A 13,614-nucleotide genomic window follows, 5' to 3' on the forward strand; every position below is an offset into this window, starting at 1 on the left:
ATTGCCATAAACTTCTCTCCGAGAACTGCTTTTGCTGCATTCCATAGGTTTTGGGTCATCGTGTTTTCATTGTCATTTGTTTCTAGGTATTTTTTGATTTCCTCCTTGTTTTCTTCAGTGATCTCTTGGTTATTAAGTAGTGTATTGTTTAGCATCCATGCGTTTGTATTTTTTACAGATTTTTTCCTGTAATTGATATCTAGTCTCATAGCATTGTTGTCGGAAAAGATACTTGATAACATTTCAATTTTCTTAAATTTACCAAAGCTTGATTTGTGACCCAAGATATGATCTATCCTGGAGAATGTTCCATGAGCACTTGAGAAGAAAGTGTATTCTGTTGTTTTTGGATGGAATGTCCTATAAATATCAATTAAGTCCATCTTGTTTAATGTGTCATTTAAAGCTTGTGTTTCCTTATTTATTTTCATTTTGGATGATCTGTCCATTTTGAAAGTGGGGAGTTAAAGTCTCCTACTCTGATTGTGTTACTGTCGATTTCCCTTTTTATGGCTGTTACTATTTGCCTTATGTATTGAGGTGCTCCTATGTTGGGTGCATAAATATTTACAATTGTTATATCTTCTTCTTGGATTGATCCCTTGATCATTATGTAGTGTCCTTGTCTCTTGTAATAGTCTTTGTTTTAAAGTCTATTTTATCTGATATGAGAATTGCTACTCCAGCTTTCTTTTGATTTCCATTTGCATGGAATATCTTTTTCCATCCCCTCACTTTCAGTCTGTATGTGTCCCTAGGTCTGAAGTGGGTCTCTTGTAGACAACATATATATGGGTCTTGTTTTTGTATCCATTCAGCCAGTCTATGTCTTTTGGTTGGAGCATTTAATCCATTTACCTTTAAGGTAATTATCAATATGTATGTTCCTATTCCCATTTTCTTAATTGTTTTGGGTTTGTTATTGTAGGTCTCTTCCTTCTCTTGTGTTTCCTGCCTAGAGAAGTTCCTTTAGCATTTGTTGTAAAGCTGGTTTGGTGGTGCTGCATTCTCTTAGCTTTTGCTTGTCTCTAAAAGTTTTAATTTCTCCGTCATTTCTGAATGAGATCCTTGCTGGATAGAGTAATGTTGGTTGTAGGTTTTTCTCCTTCATCACTTTAAATATGTCCTGCCACTCCCTTCTGGCTTGCAGAGTTTCTGCTGAAAGATCAGCTGTTAACCTTATGGGGATTCCCTTGTGTGTTATTTGTTGTTTTTCCCTTGCTGCTTTTAATATTTTTTCTTTGTATTTAATTTTTGATAGTTTGATTAATATGTGTCTTGGCGTGTTTCTCCTTGGATTTATCCTGTATGGGACTCTCTGTGCTTCCTGGACATGATTAACTATTTCCTTTCCCATATTAGGGAAGTTTCCAACTATAATCTCTTCAAATATTTTCTCAGTCCCTTTCTTTTTCTCTTCTTCTTCTGGGACCCCTATAATTTGAATGTTGGTGCATTTAATGTTGTCCCAGAGGTCTCTGGGTCTGTCTTCAATTCCTTTCATTCTTTTTTCTTTACTCTGCTCTGCAGTAGCTATTTCCACTATTTTATCTTCCAGGTCACTTATCTGTTCTCATACCTCAGTTATTCTGCTATTGATCCCTTCTAGAGAACTTTTAATTTCATTTATTGTGTTGTTCATCATTGTTTGTTTGCTCTTTAGTTTTTCTAGGTCCTTGTTAAACGTTTCTTGTATTTTCTCCATTCTATTTCTAAGATTTTGGATCATCTTTACTGTCATTATTCGGAATTCTTTTTCAGGTAGACTGCCTGTTTCCTCCTCATTTGTTAGGTCTGGTGGGTTTTTGCCTTGCTCCTTCATCTGCTGTGTGTTTCTCTGTCTTCTCATTTTGCTTAACTTACTGTGTTTGGGGTCTCCTTTTCACAGGCTGCAGTTCCATAGTTCCCGTTTTTTTGGTGTTTGTCGCCAGTGGCTAAGGTTGGTTCAGTGGGTTGTGTAGGCTTCCTGGTGGAGGGGACTAGTGCCTGTGTTCTGGTGGATGAGGCTGGATCTTGTCTTTCTGGTGGGCAGGTCCATGTCTCGTGGTGTGTTTTGGCGTGTCTGTGGCCTTATTATGATTTTAGGCAGCCTCTGTGCTAATGGATGGGGTTGTGTTCCTGTCTTGCTAGTTGTTTGGCATATGGTGTCCAGCACTGTATGTTGCTGGTCGTTGAGTGGAGCTGGGTCTTGGCATTGAGATGGAGATCTCTGGGAGATTTTCGCCGTTTGATATTACATGGAGCTGGGAGGTCTCTTGTGGACCAGTGTCCTGAAGTTGGCTCTCCCACCTCAGAGGCACAGCCCTGATGCCTGGCTGGAGCACCAAGAGTCTGTCCTCCCCACAGCTCAGAATAAAAGGGAGAAAAAGAAAGAAAGAAAGAAAGAAAGAAGAAGATAAAATAAAATAAAATAAAGTTATTAAAATAAAAAATAAAAAAAAATTTTTTTTAACATTTTTTAAAAAGTAAAAAAAAAAACCAAAAAAACGAAAATGGACAGACAGAACCCTAGGACAAATGGTGAAAGCAAAGCTATACAGACAGAATCACACACAGAAGCATACACATACACACTCACAAAAAGAGGAAAAGGGGAAAAAATAATATATCTTGCTCCTAAAGTTCACCTCCTCAATTTGGGATGATTCGTTGTCTGTTCAGGTATTCCAGAGATGCAGGGTACATCAAGTTGATTGTGGAGATTTAATCCGCTGCTCCTGAGGCTGCTGGGAGAAATTTCCCTTTCTCTTCTTTGTTCGCACAGCTCCCGGGGTTCGGCTTTGGATTTGGCCCCGCCTCTGCGTTTAGGTCGCCTGAGGGCGTCTGTTCCTTCGCTCACACAGGACGGGGTTAAAGGAGCAGCTGCTTCAGGGGCTCTGGCTCACTCAGGCCGGGGGGAGGGAGGGGTACGGATGCGGGGCGAGCCTGCGGCGGCAGAGGCCGGCGTGACGTTGCAGCAGCCTGAGGCGCGCCGTGCGTTCTCCCGGGGAAGTTGTCCCTGGATCACGGGAGCCTGGCAGTGGCGGGCTGCACAGGCTCCCAGGAGGGGAGGTGTGGAGAGTGACCTGTGCTCACACACAGGCTTCTTGGTGGCGGCGGCAGCAGCCTTAGCGTCTCATGTCCGTCTCTGGGGTCCGCGCTGATAGCTGCGGCTTGCGCCTGTCTCTGGAGCTCCTTTAAGCGGCGCTCTGAATCCCCTCTCCTCGCGCACCAGGAAACAAAGAGGCAAGAAAAAGTCTCTTGCCTCTTCGGCAGCTGCAGACTTTTTCTCGGGCTCCCTCCCGGCTAGCTGTGGTGCGCTAGCCCCTTCAGGCTGTGTTCATGCCGCCAACCCCAGTCCTCTCCCTGCGATCCGACCGAAGCCCGAGCCTCAGCTCCCAGCCCCCGCCCGCCCCGGCGGCTGAGCAGACAAGCCTCTCGGGCTGGTGAGTGCTGCTCGGCGCTGATCCTCTGTGCGGGAATCTCTCCGCTTTGCCCTCCGCACCCCTGTGGCTGCGCTCTCCTCCGTGGCTCCGAAGCTTCCCCCCTCTGCCACCCGCCGTCTCCGCCCGCGAAGGGGCTTCCTAGTGTGTGGAAACCTTCCTCCTTCACAGCTCCCTCCCACTGGTGCAGGTCCCGTCCCTCTTCTTTTGCCTCTGTTTTTTCTTTTTTCTTTTGCCCTACCCAGGTACGTGGGGAGTTCCTTGCCTTTGGGAGGTCTGAGGTCTTCTGCCAGCATTCAGTAGGTGTTCTGTAGGAGTTGTTCCACATGTAGATGTATTTCTGATGTATTTGTGGGGAGGAAGGTGATCTCCACGTCTTACTCTTCCGCCATCTTGAAGCTCTTCCCTGTTTGCTCTTTTTAATGGTGAGAGGTAGATGGAGAGAATGAATGCTAGGCTTGGCTGCTTGAATTCCTTAGTGACCATTTTGATAAAAATACCTGTACCAGATGCATCTGATCTTTTAATACTGAGACATCCAGCTCTGTCCTGGAGGCAGTTTTGGAGCAATGATCCAGGGGCTTTCTAGGTCAGTATACCTAGTTTACCATGGCAGAGACCCTCAGAGCCTGCCAGTAATCTGTGGGATCAGCTGTATTTCTCGGTCTCCCTTGCAGTTGGGTTGGGACCACATGGCCAATGGGATGTGTACAGAAGTGACATAGGCTATTTCCAGGCCTGGCCCTTCAGTAAAACCGTTATCTTTAGCTCCTCTCTCTTTTCCCTCCCATGGTGACCCTGGAGGCCATGTGTTCCAAATGATTTAGCTACAAGGTAGAGGAGCCTATCCCACCTGTGTCATGAGCAGGAAATAAACTTTCGTTTTGTTGAACCACTAAGATTGTCTATGGCAACATTACTTACTCATCGATTACTAAATCCAAAATGGAGAAAGCAAGATAGGGGAGTGAATGTGGAAAGATAAGTGAGCTGGAACCCAGGACAGATGTGTGATGGTTCAGTGGGACCATGTTTTTCCAAGTGTGATCTGTAGACCACTAATGGGAACTGAGCACATGTAAGCGATAAACAGAAGAACACTAAAAATTTTAATAAGCAAGCACTTATTTGACTATGTATTAGAAAAAAATTTTACCTGGCATGTATGTCTACCCTGTAATTTCATAGATATTTTTTGCTTAGTATTCAATTAGAAGTAGACTTAGGAAAACATTAAATAACAAATACACAAGTGGTACATAGGGATGGAATAAAAATGTGAAAGTGGCAATAACTAAAATTTAAGGACCATGAAAATAGGCCATAGGAAAATAAAGGAGGCTTGGAGTATATCTCTGAAAAGAATAGATAGCTGTCATGGCTTTTGCTATGGGAAAGTCATATAATTAGCACTAAAATCCTGGGAATTAAGGGGGACCTAAAATGATCAGCTCCTTGTTGCCTTTATAATGATGTCCAGCTTCTTCAGCCTGGCATACAAGACCTTCTAGATGTCTAGCATCTAACAGTAACTTGACTTGCCAGTTTAATTTCTATTGGCCACTGTACAGCTTAGTTCCACTCAACTTGTAAGCCACAGCTCAAATCCCATCCTCCATGAAGCTTTACCTTATTGCCCCCCCCCCCAATAAAAATGATCTCACCCTCTTGAAAAGCCTTAGAGCACCTACTCCTGGTACCAACCAGACACACAATCCTGAAGTCGAGTTATTTGTATGAGCATCTTGCCTTCCCATTTAAATTATAAGCTCCTGGACAAGACTGATTCTGTTCTTACAGTATTTCTTTGAATCTTTCATACTTCCTGATAATTTTCAGTAACACACAATAAACATGTTTGTTGTAATTTTTTGTTGTAAAGCATCTGTTTCTCATGCTTCAGAGCTTTTCAAAGCACAAGCCAAGAATTGAAAGGTATAATAGAATCGAGCTGTCCTATGACATGAGGATAATTTAATGAGCTTTCTGTTTGAAGAAACTTCTAGGCTCTAAGGAAGATATCTATTGGGAGTGTCATGAGGTTTGCTGTTACCTGGTTTATTATAATGGTCATGTTGGTGAAATGTTTTCAGGCAGGATGTTAAAGTAATGGTAGCTGCTGAAGCAAGTAGACTTCAAAATTAAATAATAGAATTTGATTTCCCACTTATATAATAATAAAAGCAAGTCATCTTTCCTCGACATGGTTATCCAGAAACCAAGGCTCCTTTCGTTGTATGGCTCAGCCATTCTCTAAGCCGTGTCATCATTTGCATCCAACTGGCAGAAGATAAAGGAGAATGTGAAGTGGGTGTTCCCACTTTTAAAAGACTCTGACTAGTAAATGAGATATATGATTCCAATTCACAGTCCTTGGGTGAAAACTAGTCACACGGTCACATCTAGATGTCAAGGGTCCAGGAAATGTGATCCCCTGATGCTTGATGCTGATCACAATTTAAAATTATGGATCGGAGAGCGTGAACTCTGCGTGGATGGCTGAGTATCTCTGGCACACAGCTAGGTCAGCACACCAGCTGCCTTCCAAGTTTAGCCACCACTTCATTTGATTTACAAGGAAATGTGGAAGAGTTTGTGAAATAATGGGAACAACGAGGAAAACAGTGGAATAAGATAACCCGAGAAAAAGTGAAACAGAAACAAAGCCCGTGTAGGTCCCCTAATCGATTGTCTTCATCTTTTTAGGAGATGAAGAGAGGCTAGCACAGGTGCCGGAGCCTAGGTATGCTGAATGCTGGAATGGGGAAGCATGGGTGGAGGGTGGCTCTTCTGACCTGCGTGCTTCTAAGAGTTGCTTTGGAATACCAGCCAGGTGGAGGAGCCAAGTTGCCAGGTGCTTCCATCTGGACTCCTGGCCAGTTTATGCTGCTTCCTCGACTACTGGATGTCGGAGAGAAGAACCCATAGGGCTGGCTTTTAGGTAGAACACTTCTTTTTTTCACTGGATTTTCACTTGTTCTCTTATTTGAACTTTATAATAATTTGGTGTAATAGAGAATATTACCATTTAATAGGCTAGAAAAATGAGTCATGGAAATGCCCCAAGCTCCCACATGAGTGTCTGAGTCAGGACTAGACCCTTAATCTTCTGACTCTAGATTCAAGGCTCATTTCATTGCATAACAATCTCCCCTCGGGTAAATAGTTGGCTTTAGGCTAAAAGGAGAAAGAAGTAGGTCAATTCTGTCCTTCAGTCTTCCAGGGTCTTTTTTCTATGAACTTCTGTCCTCTCAGTTTCCTAATTTCAATCCAAACTTGCTCTGATCCCCTTGCTTGTGCCAACTGGTACCTTTCCTAGAGGCACTGGCATCTTTTTCTAGGCTAAATAGAAAGAGATGTGGCTCTATCAGTGGCATCCCGTGGGAGGATATCGGTGAGCATGAGGGCCTGTTGCAGCACCTGCGAAACACAGTTTAAACAGTCACGTGCTCCATAAAGCCAGTCCCAGCTGCAGCCAGCATCGCCATAACCATCGCTTCTTGCCAGAGCGTAAATCATACAAATCAGATTTTACAGCTGTGAAGGCTTTTAGAAATCACCCAGTCTAGCTATTTGTGTTTGGGTAATAAATATATGAGTACTTGAAAAAATGCTCACTCCCGCTAGTGATCAGAGCAATGCAATTAAAACAAGAAAACAAAGTTTTCCTCTGTCAGGCTGACAAAAACAAAACCATATGCAGTGTTAGCAGGGAGGTGGGAAAATTGTCTCTCTCATACACTGTTGGATGAGTATGGCTTGGTAACAACCTTTTGGGGGCAGTCTGGCACATTTCAAAGCAAAGCTTGAAATAATAAAAAATTAAAAAGCCATTTAAAAGGCAAGAATTTAAATAGCAAAATATTTAAAAGCAAAAATTAGATGGACATAGCAATTTCAAGTGCAAGAATGCCTATATCTATGGAGGTGCACAAAATTAGGTGTTCATGAATGATGATTGTGATTATGAAAAAATGGAGAACACCTAAATGTATTTCAATAGAGGAAGTGCTAAATTAATTATAGAAAATCTATGTTGCTTTATTGTGGAATTTTGTGTAGCTTTTAAATAGAATGAATTAGAAATATAAAATGGTACAGCTGCTTTGGAAAATACTTGGCAGTTCCTCAAAGAGTTAAACAAAGAGTTGCCTATGACCTAGCAGGATATAACCAAGAGTAATAAAAACCTATGTCCACACAAAAACTTGTATACAAATGTTCGTGGCAGCATTGTTCATGATAGCCAACAAGTGGAAACTACCCAAATGTCCATCAGCTAATGAATGGATAAGCAAAAGGTGGTATATCCATACAATGGAATGTTATTCAGGCATATACAGAAATGATGCACTGATTCATGCTACAGTGTGGATGAACTCCGAAAACATTATGCTAAGTGAAAAAAGCTGGATGCAAAAGGCCATGGATTGTATGATTCTATTCATATGAAATGTCCTGAAGAGGCAAATCCATAGAGACAAAAATATATTGATAGTTTCCAGGTACTGGGGAGAGGGAAGCAATGGGAGGTGACTGCTAATGAATACAGATAGAGTTTCTTAGGGCAGTGATGAAAATATTCTAGAATTAGATAGTGGTGATGGTTACACAACTTTGTGAACAATTTACTAAAAACCACTGAGTTGTAAACTTTAAAAGGGTTAATTTTATGGTATGTGAACTATATCTCAAAAAAAAAAAGAGAGATCTGTTTGTCTGAAATAGAGGGTGTCCCTGATACATTGTAGGGTTCAAGAACAAGTTGTTGAACAATATATAGTTCATTTTTTTATTGGCGCATAGTGGATTTACAATGTTGTGTTAGTTTCAGGTGTACAGCAAAGTGATTCAGTTGTGTGTGTGTATTTACATATATATATTCTTTTTTAGATTCTTTTCCCTTATATGTTATTACAAAATATTGAGTATAGCTCCCTGTGCTATACAGTAGGTCTTGTTGGTTGTCTATTTTATATGTAGTAGTGTCTATATGTTAATCTCAAACTCCAAATTTATCCCTCCCCCCCTTCTCCTTTGGTAACCATAATTTTTTTTTCTATGTCTGTGGATCTTATATAGCTTATTTTTATCACATAACAAAACAAACTCTATCAATTATGGTCCAACCATAAAAATAAAAAGTCCTATAAATATTTAAAAGGAAGAGAATTTAATGCAGGGAATTGATTACAAAGGTGAAAAGCACCCCTACATTGGAGAGGCAGGCCAAGGAGACAGTATCACCAGAGTCACTTAAGTACATGGTGGGTCTGTCTCGTGGGAGCTGAAGCCATGGAGGAGTTGCAACCATTACAGAGATGCCACAAGGAGCAGGGTGAGGCAGAGAAATAGCTTCGCCTTCTCTCCTCCTCCTCCCATCCAATCTTGCCTTATCATAACCTATTGGTCATATCTACTCAGCAGCCAGGGGGAAAGAGAGCCTGAGAAATGTAGTTCCCTGAAGTACAGAATAGAGCAGAAGGGGACAGGGAGTGGCTATGAAAGGAAACAGGCTGTTGACCTACACACTGTATCCCTTTTGCAACCTGGTGTCCATTCTCATCTGCCTGACATGAAGCTTGTGTCATATAAGCCCAAAATGTTCTCACCCTCTCAACAAGGGGAGACCCAAAGTCCCTTCATTGCCATTATCCACTTCAAGTGCATAACTTCCGGTTGATATGATCCTTCCCAAAGGTCTGGATGTGGCGTCTCATAGTCTGGTGGTCTACTGATGTAGTTGTAAACTTAAACACCTCTGACACTTAGTGTAAAAAATAAGAAAAGAGAACAGAAAAAAGGAAAAAAAATTGAACGATCGACATATACAAAATATTCACAGCTGCTAAAGCTATCATTTCTGTCACTGGTCATGAGACACAGTTGATGTTTATCTCTTCTTCCTTCCTCCACCCATTCCCTGTCACTTTGCTGTTAGCCAGCGTTCCACTTGGTTGGGGTTCTTGACCCACTGGGGTGACTAAAATCAATTTCTGGAGGCTCTGAGTCTTTAGTGGCTATGCCTCTCTTGGTTCGCTCTATTCTTCTATTGATTTTTATTTGGAAGTAATAAGAGGCACCTAAGATTATCCCTGGGCTCCAACGATGGCCTCTTTGCCTCCACTGTGTAGTAGCAACCCAATTTCCCCTTGATAATTAAAATCAACCCCCTTCTGTGTTGATCCAATAACATGCGGAAATCCCACTAGCTAGCTGGCAGTCTCCCCTTCCTCTTCCCTGTGGAAGCAATCATCCCTTGGGAACACCTCCAAGATTGCAGGGACGGTAAGCAAATCTTTGAGAATGGGTATCATAGTGAATGGGGCCAGTCCTCATCTCTTGGTCCCCAGACCCATGTGTTCTGACTGCAGAAGAAAGAGCACTGACCATTTGTTTGAGTTTAAAGCATGTATTGCATCCTATAAGACAGTACCCAGCCTCACAGGGTGTGATCTCCCATCTGGTACTGTGACGGGGTCTGTAACAAGCCATTTTATCAGGCCAGCTACTTCAGGGCAATTGAGGTATGTGTCAAGGCTAGTGAATTCCATGGGTGTGAAGCCACTGCTGTACCCCCTTCACTATAAAATGTATTCCTTGCTCAGAATGTCATGTGAAATACCATCACGATAAATGAGGCATTCCCTAAATCCATGGACAATGGTACTGACAGAAATATGCAAAGTTCATTATAACAGGGAAGTTTGGGCATCTTGATGTAATTGAATGTAAGCAGTTGAATCCAAGGCTAAGTCAACCAATCAAGGAAACTGTTGAAGCTATTTCTAGCTGCATGAGCTAGAACATTGTCTGGAATCTTGAGTAAGTGTATCCTTATTGACAAATTCAGCCTCATCTAATTTTATTTTCTATTCTTAGGCTTTTAGCCTTAGGATCTGCTTGCGCAGCTGTTTTCCAGGTTCCTGCTCATAAGAATTAGCAAGAGCATATACTTCCTTTGGTGTACAGGATGTCTTTTCCCAGAACACACCTTGCAATTCTCCCCCTACAGTGGGATAGGATTCTATTTATTGGTCCAGAGGCAATAAGAACTAGTAGGAATGGGTCTTGAGAATAGTATCCCATTGCAAAAGTTGCCTAAGGTAGGATCATTACATTACATTACACTGACTTTAAGCAAGGGAAGGCTAGTTTCCAGAGATAAGGGAAGACGGACTGCCTCCAAGGTTCTAAGTGTTGTCAGACCATTCAAATGTCCCCCTCTCAAGGCTCAGGATCGCACTCCTTTGCAACTAATGCCCTGACGTTAATATATGAGACACGGCTAGGTTTTGTACTCAGCTTACAATGTTATTCTGTAACAGGTACTCTTTGATTTGGGACCAAATCTTCAGACGTGTCTAACCAGTGGCTACTAGAAATAAGAGATTTTTTAAAGACATCAAAGCAGCTCAGTGGTTCTGTGCCTGAGCTTATAGTTTCCTTTCTGAAAGCTCTCAGAACCTTTAGAAGCAGCCGGCCACCTAACAGCTTACACCAGTTGAGTGCAGGAGTCATTTGATTTCCCAAAGCCTTGTCTTAACTGGCACATGATCCCAGGCAACCTTCAGGTGATAATTTAAGTGAAGATGTTGCCACTGCATGCCAGATATGACTTCCATTTGCAAGGAGATCATCAGTATATCCATGCTCTAATAGGCCAGCAACCCAAACCAGAATTCTATTTTGAGAGCCTGTTTTTTTAAAACTATTCCAAGAGCTATATCAACCAGGAGAATAAGAAACTTCTCTAGAACTTAGAATGAATCTACAATAAGGTGAATATGCTTGATGCTGTTGAACTGTACACTTAGAAATGGTTAAGATGATTTTATGAGTGAACCTAGTACAGAGAATTGGTTTCAGGAGACGGAAGAACAGAGGAGCAAATAGAAGACCTTGAGATCATCTAGTGATTAGCAGCAGCAGGGAGCTGCCACCATCCCTCTGCTAGAGGGACAAGGAGAGAAGACGGTACTGATAGGCCTTCAGAATCAGGGTCATACTCCAGAGCTGAACCTGGGAGACCTGTCACGTGGGTTCTGAGACTATGGAGGAGATGCCACAGGAAGCAGACGAAGGCTTCTTCCTGTTTCCTATCCTCCAGCCTTCCACCAGAGCAAAGCTTCCCACAGGTACAGAGACAGAGCAGGGGAAGAGCAAATGGGCAGCTGATCTGCACACCAGCCTCTTTGCAGGTATGTATAAATGCACAGGAGAAAGTCTGGAAGCATATAGTCCAGTAACAAAGTAGACTGCATCTCTCAGGAGGACACAACCACTTCCAGACAGCCCCTCCCTTGGAGCAACTCCTGCCTTTGAAGAGAGGGCCCCCCGGAGCGCCAAGAGCAGAGGCAGCTCTGGGCAGACAGATGCAGTCAGCCAACAGCACGTGGTGAGAAGGTCTGGTTCCTCCAGTCAGATGGGTCCTGACACTGTCTTCTGTGATCCAGCTCTGCCCCAGGAGGAGCAGGGTGGGCAGGCCAACAGAGCCCAAAGCACAAAAGGAAGGCGGCTCTGCTGAATGGTGAGTAGTGGTTTCAAGGGAGCAGTGGCTGGGAGAAGAGTGAGGGCTGGAAGGGGTGCGGGGTGCGAAGGCTGAACATAGACCCACCCCTGTTAGTGCATCGAATCCTCAGGAGGAAACAGGCAGCGGGGAGGCGGGGCAGGAGTCCGGAAGCCTCAGAATATTTTGGCTCACCTTATATTTGACTATGTCAGTTCCAACATGTTCGCTTCAATCTGGCAGTCGACAGTGCTTTTCACAGCCGCACAAATCAAATATCCTATTGGGTCGATGCAGATCAGTTATGAAGGGGCCCTCCTCAGGGAATTGGATGCATCACTGCTGTCAAATTGGTGCTTTCCTGTCAAGTAGGCACAAGTCAGGCCACAAAGACTCGGTTATTTCATGACCCAGACTCGACCACGAGGACAGTGGCGAAGGTGCCCTTGTAAACTCCAGCCTTTGTCTGTGTAGATCAGCACTCTGCCTTCATTGAATTACGCAAATATTCATGTTTTTGTATAACAATGAGACAATTGCTTAAATAGAATATATATATATTTTTTGGTGGCTCTTTGTCTGCTGTATATAAGGGGTCAAGAGCAAGGCAACCCTCAAATCCTTTGCAGTCTTGGGAGCGCCCAGTACAGGGAAGGGTCTGAAGAACAGGAAGGACTCCCCTCACTTTGACAGGCCTGTGGGATCCCTCCAGGGCCTTAATTACCCTGGCCCTGTGCTCCTCTGCTCCTGGCCAGGAGCTGAGGTGAGCGCAGACGCTTACACGGTCTGGAGGTGTGCCTTCCCATCCTGGCCCCAGTGTGGAGGGGGAGCGGCTGGTCCCTGGGCCCCTGGAAGACCAGGAGAGGCATGGCCCAATCTCCGCCAAGCCCACAGTGCTGGGCCGCCGAGGCCAGCCCCTGAGGCCCGCCCGTCTGCCACCTGCCTCGGTTTTAATGAAAGCTGTCCATGCGTTGCGGCTCCTTCCCAATTATCTGCGCTGGCCTGGTTGGCTGACATGTTTATTTTGCGGCCGCCAGACTGGTAGAGATGGCTCTTTCATAAAGAATCACACCCCTTTCAAGTTGAGCTTCCTTTTTTGCCCATCATTTGTTTTTGCAAACATTTCAGGATTAATTGAACACTCTTCCCCCTTCCAACTAAAACACATGCTCGCCTTCCCTGCGCAATATGGCAATCTTGGCATTTGATCATCTCTGCACGCTTTCATTTCTGAGTCCCCAGTGCTGACAAAAGACTGGTCTCAAGTAACCTCAGGCCGCTGTCTTGGAGAAAATTGAGTTTCATTTCAGATTAGCCTCTTCAGTTTCTGTCTCTGAAAAGCTCATTTTCCATAAATCTAGGTTTGGGTATCTGCAGGCTCACCTTAAGCACGCAACTGCGTATCTTTTGCTCGTCTTTTTAATTATAACTATGGGTTTGGAAGCTTCATAAAATATGTCATGTTTTGAGTAAGGGAAGAAGAAGGAAAGAGTCAGCTCTGGGCAGACTTTAAAAAGTATCAGGTAAAAATTGTTCTTCTTTAACATGATTTCACTATTAAGACTCCAGTGGATAAAAACAGCTAGGAATTGAAATGATTGTCTTCTTTATTTCTACTACTGCACACCTCATTTTAAAAAGCAAAACAAAGACAAAAAATTCTTTTATCAATTCCATTATCAT

Source organism: Eubalaena glacialis, chromosome 4 (genome assembly GCF_028564815.1).
Source record: "Eubalaena glacialis isolate mEubGla1 chromosome 4, mEubGla1.1.hap2.+ XY, whole genome shotgun sequence".
Lineage (NCBI taxonomy): Eukaryota > Metazoa > Chordata > Mammalia > Artiodactyla > Balaenidae > Eubalaena > Eubalaena glacialis.